Source organism: Quercus suber, unplaced genomic scaffold, assembly GCF_002906115.3.
Source record: "Quercus suber isolate HL8 unplaced genomic scaffold, Cork oak 2.0 scaffold_45, whole genome shotgun sequence".
NCBI lineage: Eukaryota > Viridiplantae > Streptophyta > Magnoliopsida > Fagales > Fagaceae > Quercus > Quercus suber.
This window is the reverse complement of record NW_027069510.1, coordinates 1025833-1036636: the sequence shown is the minus strand read 5'-3', so window position 1 is coordinate 1036636 and position 10804 is coordinate 1025833.

Genomic DNA, 10804 nt, shown 5'->3' with positions numbered 1-10804 from the left:
GATTACAAGCACTTTTGAGGACCATGTATCATATTTTATCAAAGAAAAAAAAAATAGCCCAATTGATTTAGACTAAGAAAAGTCAAACAAATAAGGTGAGGTGAGGTGAGATTGAGGTCTAAGAGTAAGAGGTAGCCATGAGACTCAGGAGAATGCAACTGGGAAAGTTAATAGGTTTATATATCTAGGGTTTTGAAGGGTATATTGGTAAAATGACATTTATTTAAATGAGTTTGACGGGTTCCATGAGTTGGACACAAACATGACATGTTTATTAAATAGGTTTGTTGTGTCAACCAAAATATGATAAGAATCCGTTAAATCTCAACCCATAACTTGTTAGTTTTGTGTTGTGTTTGCGGGTTGTGTCAAATTTTGCCATCTTTAGGTGATGTTCAAACCACAAACAAAAGGTGCAAAAGATGAAATTACCACATGACTATCATTTAAACGGTTAAACCCCCAAAATACATAAACATTGACATTTAAATGCTATGCATATTTTCTTCTCAAAAAGAAAAAAAAAAATGCTATGCATAATTAAAGTGCATGTTGTTTTTGGAGTGATTTAATAATGGAAATAGGTGATAGATCCACAGTATAGGAGTTTAGTTTCTTTTAATTAGTCATTTAAAGCTTTGTAATTATTGTGTCTTTCATTAGTTTTCCTCCTTTATTTCATCATTTAAAGCTCTCTAATTATTTAAAGCTATCAATTATTGTACCTTTAAATAACATGCATCATATTAATTAGAGAAATGCTATAAAAAAACATTTTAATAAAAAATCTTAAATGAGAGGCTATTACATGCTGTTACTAGTTGGTAAAAAAATAATATAAGTGGTAGATATGATTCAAATTAAAAAAATGTAACAACATGCCATTTAAGATTTGTTGTGAAAATGTTGTGGATTTTGCACTTCTCTATTAATTAGGAGTTTTCACTCCTTTTAATTAGTGCTTTTAATTATTCATTTTTGGTTGTACAATTATAGTGCCTTTAAATAACATTAAATAACATGCATGCATGTTGCAAAAGTGTCTAATTTCATTTTGTGTCTTCCAATGAGTACACTTGGCAATTCATGCAAATTGTGATATGTTGGCATGAGCCAAGTTTTTACAAATGTATACTTTCTTTTATACTAATAAATTTTCTAAGTTTCAAGTAAAAAGAACATGCATATGGCATGATTGGACCACATGATTGTATTTATTTTTACCCTTNTTCATAATAAATCTTAAATGGCATGTTGTTACATGTTTCTAATTTGAATCATATCTACCACTTAAATTTTTTTTACCTACCAGTAACTGCAAGTAACAACCTCTCTTAGGATTTGTTATGAAAATGTTGTGAGCATAATATTTCTCTAATTAATATGATGCATGTTATTTAAAGGTACAATAATTGATAGCTTTAAATAATTAAAGAGCTCTAAATGATGAATTAAAGGAGGAAAACTAATGACAGACACAATAATTATAGAGCTTTAAATGACTAATTAAAAGAAAATAAACTCTTATACTTTGAATTTTACCATCTATTTCCATTATTAAATCACTCCAAAAACAACATGCACTTTAATTATGCATAGAATTTTTTATTTCTTTTTCAGAAGGAAATATGCATAGCATTTAAATGTCAATATTTATGTTTATGTATTTTGGGGGTTTAACTGTTTAAGTGATAGTCATGTGGTAATGCCATCTCTTAAGCCTTTTGTTTGTGGTTTGAACATCACCAACTAACCTATTTAATAAACATGTCATGTTTGTGTCCAACTCACGAAACCCGTCAAACTCATTTAAATAAATATCATTTTACCAATATACCCTTCAAAACCCCAGATATATAAACCTATTAACTTTCCTAGTTGCATTTCCCTAAGTCTCATGGCTGCCTCTTACTCTTAGACCTCAATCTCACCTCACCTCACCCTATTTGATTGACTTTTCTTAGTCTAAATCAATTGGGCTATTTTTTATTTCTTTGATAAAATCTGATAAACGGTCCTCAAAAGTGCTTGTAATCTCTCAGACACATAATCCACCTCCTTTTCAATGGAATGCTTCTTCTATATTCTAGGATGTTAGCAATGCATAAGCATCATACCTTGTTCATGTCCATTCACCAAACTATCTTAATTAAACTTGAAGAAAATTATAGGATTTAAATAGGATGGGATCATTTTTCTCTAGGAATTTCTCCAATGATTTGGTGTTGACTCCAACATTTTCTATTACTCTTGGTGTTAACTCTAAGCAATCCTAGGAATATACATGTAATTTTTGCGCTCTTCAATTTCTTTGTCGTTTGAAGTTTTATTTTTTTCACTAATGCTTGAACATAATAGAGGAAAAACAAAAGGCATTAGTTTTGTTACATCATTCCTTCAATGTCGATACCGTACATTTTCTGGCCTCAATTCATGCATCAGAATAAAAACCAATAAAATCAAAAAAAAAATTTAAAAAGGTGCAAAATCATGAATTTCAAGACCAAAAGGGTAAAAATAAATACAATCATGTGGTCCAATCATGCCATATGCATGTTCTTTTTACTTGAAACTTAGAAAATTTATTAGTATAAAAGAAAGTATACATTTGTAAAAACTTGGCTCATGCCAACATATCACAATTTGCATGAATTGCCAAGTGTACTCATTGGAAGACACAAAATGAAATTAGACACTTTTGCAACATGCATGCATGTTATTTAATGTTATTTAAAGGCACTATAATTGTACAACCAAAAATGAATAATTAAAAGCACTAATTAAAAGGAGTGAAAACTCCTAATTAATAGAGAAGTGCAAAATCCACAACATTTTCACAACAAATCTTAAATGGCATGTTGTTACATTTTTTAATTTGAATCATATCTACCACTTATATTATTTTTTTACCAACTAGTAACAGCAGTAATAGCCTCTCATTTAAGATTTTTATTAAAATGTTTTTTTATAGCATTTCTCTAATTAATATGATGCATGTTATTTAAAGGTACAATAATTGATAGCTTTAAATAATTAGAGAGCTTTAAATGATGAAATAAAGGAGGAAAACTAATGAAAGACACAATAATTACAAAGCTTTAAATGACTAATTAAAAGAAATAAACTCCTATACTGTGGATCTATCACCTATTTCCATTATTAAATCACTCCAAAAACAACATGCACTTTAATTATGCATAGCATTTTTTTTTTTCTTTTGAGAAGAAAATATGCATAGCATTTAAATGTCAATGTTTATGTATTTTGGGGGTTTAACCGTTTAAATGATAGTCATGTGGTAATTTCATCTTTTGCACCTTTTGTTTGTGGTTTGAACATCACCTAAAGATGGCAAAATTTGACACAACCCGCAAACACAACACAAAACTAACAAGTTATGGGTTGAGATTTAACGGATTCTTATCATATTTTGGTTGACACAACAAACCTATTTAATAAACATGTCATGTTTGTGTCCAACTCACGGAACCCGTCAAACTCATTTAAATAAATGTCATTTTACCAATATACCCTTCAAAACCCTAGATATATAAACCTATTAACTTTCCCAGTTGCATTCTCCTGAGTCTCATGGCTACCTCTTACTCTTAGACCTCAATCTCACCTCACCTCACCTATTTGTTTGACTTTTCTTAGTCTAAATCAATTGGGCTATTTTTTTTTCTTTGATAAAATATGATACATGGTCCTCAAAAGTGCTTGTAATCTCTCAGACACATAATCCACCTCCTTTTCAATGGAATGCTTCTTCTATAGTCTAGGATGTTAGCAATGCATAAGCATCATACCTTGTTCATGTCCATTCACCAAACTATCTGAATTAAAATTGAAAAAATTATAGGATTTAAATAGGATGAGATCATTTTTCTCTATGAATTTCTCCAATGATTTGGTGTTAACTCCAACATTTTCTATTACTCTTGGTGTTAACTCTAAGCAATCCTAGGAATATACTATGTAATTTTTGCGCTCTTCAATTTCTTTGTGGTTTGAAGTTTTAGTTTTTTCACTAATGTTTGAACATAATAGGGGAAAACAAAAGGCATTAGTTTTGTTACGTCATTCCTTCAATGTCGATACCGTATTTTTTCTTGCCTCAATTCATGCATCAGAATAAAAACCAATAAAATCAAAAAAAAAATTAAAAAGGTGCAAAATCATGAATTTCAAGACTAAAAGGGTAAAAATAAATACAATCATTGGTCCAATCATGCCATATGCATGTTCTTTTTACTTGAAACTTAGAAAATTTATTAGTATAAAAGAAAGTATACATTTGTAAAACTTGGCTCATGCCAACATATCACAATTTGCATGAATTGCAAGTGTACTCATTGGAAGACACAAAATGAAATTAGACACTTTTGCAACATGCATGCATGTTATTTAATGTTATTTAAAGGAACTATAATTGTACAACCATAAATGAATAATTAAAAGGAGTGAAAACTCCTATTAATAGAGAAGTGCAAAATTCACAACATTTTCACAACAAATCTTAAATGGCATGTTGTTACATGTTTTTAATTTGAATCATATCTATCACTTATATTATTTTTTTACCTACTAGTAACAGCAAGTAATAGCCTCTCATTTAAGATTTTTTATTAAAATGTTTTTTTTTATAGCATTTCTCTAATTAATATGATGCATGTTATTTAAAGGTACAATAATTGATAGCTTTAAATAATTAGAGAGCTTTAAATGATGAAATAAAGGAGGAAAACTAATGAAAGACACAATAATTACAAAGCTTTAAATGACTAATTAAAAGAAAATAAACTCCTATACTATGGATCTATCACCTATTTCCATTATTAAATCACTCCAAAAACAACATGCACTTTAATTATGCATAACATTTTTTTTCTTTTTCTTTTTGAGAAGGAAATATGCATAGCCATTTAAATGTCAATGTTTATGTATTTTGGGGTTTAACCGTTTAAATGATAGTCATGTGGTAATTCCATCTTTTGTACCTTTTTTTGTGGTTTGAATATCACCTAAAGATGGCAAAATTTGACACAACCCGCAAACACAACACAAAACTAACAAGTTATGGGTTGAGATTTAACGGATTCTTATCATATTTTGGTTGACCCAACAAACCTATTTAATAAACATGTCATGTTTGTGTCCAACTCACGGAACCCGTCAAACTCATTTAAATAAATGTCATTTTACCAATATATCCTTCAAAACCCTAGATATATAAACCTATTAACTTTCCTAGTTGCACTCTCCGGCGTCTCATGGCTGCCTCTTACTCTTAGACCTCAATCTCACCTCACCTCACCCTATTTGTTTGACTTTTCTTAGTCTAAATCAATTGGGCCTTTTTTTTTCTTGGATAAAATATGATAAACGGTCCTCAAAAGTGCTTGTAATCTCTCAAACACATAATCCACCTCCTTTTCAATGGAATGCTTCTTCTATATTCTAGGATGTTAGCAATGCATAAACATCATACATTGTTCATGTCCATTCACCAAACTATCTGAATTAAAATTGAAGAAAATTATAGGATTTAAATAGGATGGGATCATTTTTCTCTATGAATTTCTCCAATGATTTGGTGTTGCCTCCAACATTTTCTATTACTCTTGGTGTTAACTCTAAGCAATCCTAGGAATATACTATTTAATTTTTGCGCTCTTCAATTTCTTTGTGTTTGAAGTTTAGTTTTTTTCACTAATGTTTGAACATAATAGAGGGAAAACAAAAGGCATTAGTTTTGTTACATCATTCCTTCAATGTCGATGCTGTATTTTTTCTGGCCTCAATTCATGCATCAAAATAAAAACAAAAAAATAAAAATTAAAAAAAGGTGCAAAATCATGAATTTCAAGTCCAAAAGGGTAAAAATAAATACAATATGATTGGGCGGTGGATCAAGAAGTCACAACATTTGAAAAAATAATTTTACAGCAATTAAAGCCAAAATCCTAACCGGGTATGGTCAAAAAGTTGACTTTTTGAAATTTGAAAAATTCATTTTACAACGATTAAAGCCAAAACCCTAATTGGGTATGGTCAAAAAGTTGACTTTTTTATCCGACCTTTGAATCACGTTGAATTTTAGACCATCTCATAGGGCATATGTTTCCCTTTAAAATGATAGTTTACAGGGTAAAATCGGTGTTAAAACGATGAGATATCACCAAAATACTAAAAACCCTAATAAAAACCTTCATTTTTTTTTTTTGAAAACCGTAATAAAATCCAACACTTTTTTAAGGAAAAACTAGCAGTTTTTCTCGAGTTCATGCAATAAACTATACTGATTGGGTGAGAACTAGAATGAGCAGGCTAGACCATCTTGAAGAACAAGTTCTTAGCTAATTTTTATCAAAAGGGCTTGAATTTGCTTCGGATTGGAAGATATGAATTTTTCAAAAAAAAAACATCACAAACTGTTTCAACACTGCATCACCTTCCTTCCGAACGCGATATCTCGAAAATTGTAGCTCCAAATAAAACTAGGCTAGGACCGTTGGAAACTAGACATCTAGAGCTTTCCATGCATATAAAATATGAAGAAAACAGAGCTCAGAAAGGCCCCCAAACAGCAGTGCAAAAATCAGGCCAGAAATCAAAAAAGGACAAAAAAGAGCTGATGAGGTGGCAAAAATGGGAGGTTAGCATTAGTGTATCAGGATACACTAATGCTAGCTGCGATACACTAATGCTAGCTGCCCCTGACAACCTCTTAAAAAAAATGTTATATCCATAACATTTTCATAACACTTACACAACAAATCTAGATGACTAGTTATATGGGCTATTACTGGTGGGCAAGAAAGTAATTTCAGTGGTAGATTCAAATTAAAAACCCATAACAACCTATCACTTAGAATTTGTTATGAAAGTGTTGTAAAATATTGTAAATGTAGCACTTCTCCTAGATGACAATTGACAAGTTGTTATGGGCTATTGCTGGTGGGAAAGAAAGTAATTTCAATGATGAATTCAAATTAAAAACCTATAACAATCTACCACCTAGGATTTGTTATGAAAGTGTTGTAAAATATTGTAGACGTAACACTTCTCCTAGGTGACAATTGACAAGTTGTTATGGGCTATTGCTAGTGGGAAAGAAAGTAATTTCAGTGATGGATTCAAATTAAAAACCTATAACAATCTGCCACTTAGAATTTGTTGTGAAAGTATTATAGACGTAGCACCTCCATTTAAAAAGTGATAAAATATTTTTTACATGTTTTATATTTTACTGAAATCTAATCAACATGCCATTTAAGATTTATTATGAAAACGTTGTGAATTTTGCACTTCTCTATTAATTAGGGGTTTTCCTTCCTTTTAATTAGTACTTTTAATTATTCATTTATAGTTGTACAATTATAGTGCCTTTAAATAACATTAAATAACATGCATGCATGTTGCAAAAGTGTCTAATTTCATTTTGTGTCTTCCAGTGAGTACACTTGGCAATTCATGCAAATTGTGATACATTGGCATGAGCCAAATTTTGACAAATGTATATTTTCTTTTATAGTAATAAAATTTTCAAGTTTCAAGTAAAAAGAACATGCATATGGCATGATTGGTCCACATGTTGAAGATTTAGAAATGCCAAATAGCACCACCGCACATCTTTGGTGCGATGGTCACTCTACAAGTATAAGTACTTGTTGGGTATGGCGGGCAAGAGGTGGGGTTCAAGTCTCTAAGAGGGAGTTTTATACACATATACGATTAGATTAGGTTAGAGTAGAATTTTTATCTTGTATCAAAAAAAAAAAAAATGAATAAGAAAAAAAGAAGCCAAATAGCACTGATGTAAGTCAAATACGATTTGTAAACTAATTAGACATGTCAAATGGTAGAAATTTAACATTATTTTCAACGTATAGATTAGATTTCAATAAAATATAAAACATGTACAAAATATTTACCACTTTTTAAGGAGAAGTATTATGTCTACAACAATTTCATAACAAATCTTAGGTGTCAGATTGTTATGGGTTTTTAATTTGAATCCACCACTGAAATTACTTTCTTGTCCATCTACAAAATCCTATAACAACTTACCACCTAGGATTTATTATAAAAGTGTTGTGGACATAACATTTCTATCTTAAAGGTGGAAAAACCTATAACAATTTGCCGCCTAGGATTTATTGTAAAAGCGTTGTGGCCATAACATTTCTATATTAAAGGTGGACATTTCGAACATGATACATAGGAAAATTTCCAGAAAAGCTTCAGCTTTATCTATATATATTATTTCAATAGAGGAAGAAAATTTAGAGTTATAGAGGAAGATAAGATGAAGAGAATGGTGGAAATGATGGTGGTGCTATTTTTGCTTCTGCTTGCTAGTAATCCTTCCTTCTCAAGGATAATAACGCCAACTCTTGCCTGCAGATATAAGTGTTTTGCAGATTGTCATCGTCGGTATAAAGATCATTTAAAATTGAGTGTTTGCTGTGGTACTTGTTACTTGTTGTGCCCAAGCTCTCTCGCAGATGTGAAATATGGTCATATTCTTGATGTTGATTGTACAGTGCCACCACCCAGTTATTATTCAGGTACTAAAAGTAAAACCATTGAGTTCATAATTCATTCCTTTGGATATATATACAGTAATATATATTTGTTTTGTTTATTCAATTCTAATGGACGTTATTAATGTGACAGATCTAAATAAAATAGAAGACTATATGCATACCTACAACTTTGTCAAGAAGAAGAAGAATTATTAGCACACGCTACACTTGCAATGAGCAAGAAAAAAAATGTTATGAACTATATTTGCTTATTGCATTCAGCAATATAGTTGCCAGAAAAGAATGTTATCCCCTTGGGAAACCCTCATCCAATAAACAAATTTGATATAAAACTAGTAGTACAATTAAAAAATAAAAAAGGCTTGTTGTTGAAGGAATGATGTAACAAAATGAAAGCTTTTTGTTTTCCCCTCTATTATGTTCAAACATTAGTGACAAAACTGAAACTTCATACAACAAATAAATTGAAATGCCAAAAATTACATAGTATATTCTAAAGAGCTAGCACCTAGGATTGCTTAGAGTTATCACCAAGAGAAATAGAAAATTGTGGAGTCAATACCAAATCATTGGAGAAATTCCTAGAGAAAAATGATCGCATCCTATTTAAATCCTATAATTTTCTTTTAGATATTTTGGTGAATGGACATGATCAAGGTATGATGCTTATGCATTGCTATCATCCTAGAATATAGAAGAAGCTTTCCATCAAAAAGGGGGGTTAGATATTGTCCTAGAGATTTGACATTTTCTTGATCAGGAGTGTTGAAGTTCATGCTGAAAGTGCGTGGGCACAAGTTTTGTTTCACAATATTTGTTACTAGTCTAACATGTATGATTGTGAGTCACGGAGAAAAAGTTACGAGTTTTTGTGAATTAAAGTGATGGATCATTGATTACAGTTGCACATTTCATCAAATTGTGGTAAAAATTGTAGCAAATCGTGTGGTCACAGAATAATTGTATTCATTTTAAGCTTAAATTTATATAGACGTGGCAAATGGGCGGGCCAGGTTCAGGTTCGGGTTGGGTCAAGTTGTGTCGGATTGACCCGTATTTTTCACATGATTTTTTTTTTTTAATAAAGAAAACAACATGTATTTGCCATTTGGAAAGTCACGCAGCAAATTACTTGATGTAAAATGCATTACTTTGAATTCTTCACTCATATCAAGAATGAACTCAACTAAACAAATTAATATTTGTTCAATAATTTTGAAATTATACAAATCTCAACATTACTAACAAAAACAAAATAGCACAAAGGATAAGTAAAACAAATACACTAAGTTTTATTTCTACACAATATCAACATCCCAAAACATAAAACAAAATTACAAATGGCTTATTGGATAGCTAATTTGACAAAGAATAAAAATATATAAGAAATTTATAATTGAAAACTAATTTTATAACCTATTATCAATTGTGGTTGGCACTTGCTTTCAATTTGGAGAATATATATATTAAAGTTTGATTGTTTACTTATTATACACGGTCTCTTTTCTGAATATCATGTCATTGTTAAGCAACGCATACTCTAGAAAATATCATAATTTATTTTGAAAGTCCATTTATTTTGGACATAAATTGTTAAAAAATAGGCTTGAGCATTCATAATTTATCCTAATTTCATTGATACTTTGGCTTCACTCTTTTCACACTTATTTTAAATATATGTTTTTAACTCTATTGTAACCAGATTGTCTTGGGATATACTTTGTTATTTGATATCTAAAAATATTTTCTCGTTACAGAATGTCTCAACCATTCATCTTTTAGTTCATTTGCATGCAGTTACGTCTAGGTCTCAATTATTTCCTTAAAGTTCATAAAAAATAATTAAACCAATATTGTTTTAATTTTAATTTTTTTTCCTAAAAAAAAAGTTTAAAAAAATGTTTCAGGTCATGGGTCGGGTTGTGGTTTAGGTTGGGTTGACTTGCAAAAAAATCGGGTTAGGTCATGGGTCAACCCGTTTTTGCTTTGGGTAAAAAAATTTAGGTTCGGGTTGGGTAAAGAAATTTTGACCTGTTTTGCCATGTCTAAATGTATATACCTAACAGAGAGAGAGAGAGAGAGAGAGAGAGAGAGAGATCATTAAGTTAAAACCATAGACACAAGGCACCACAGAAGATGCCATTATTACTGAACTATAACTTAAACTCCATAAAATTTCAAACTTATGACGTTGGCTCAATGGTGATTACTTTCTATTATAAGGAAAAAATACAAATTGATTTTTGGTGTTG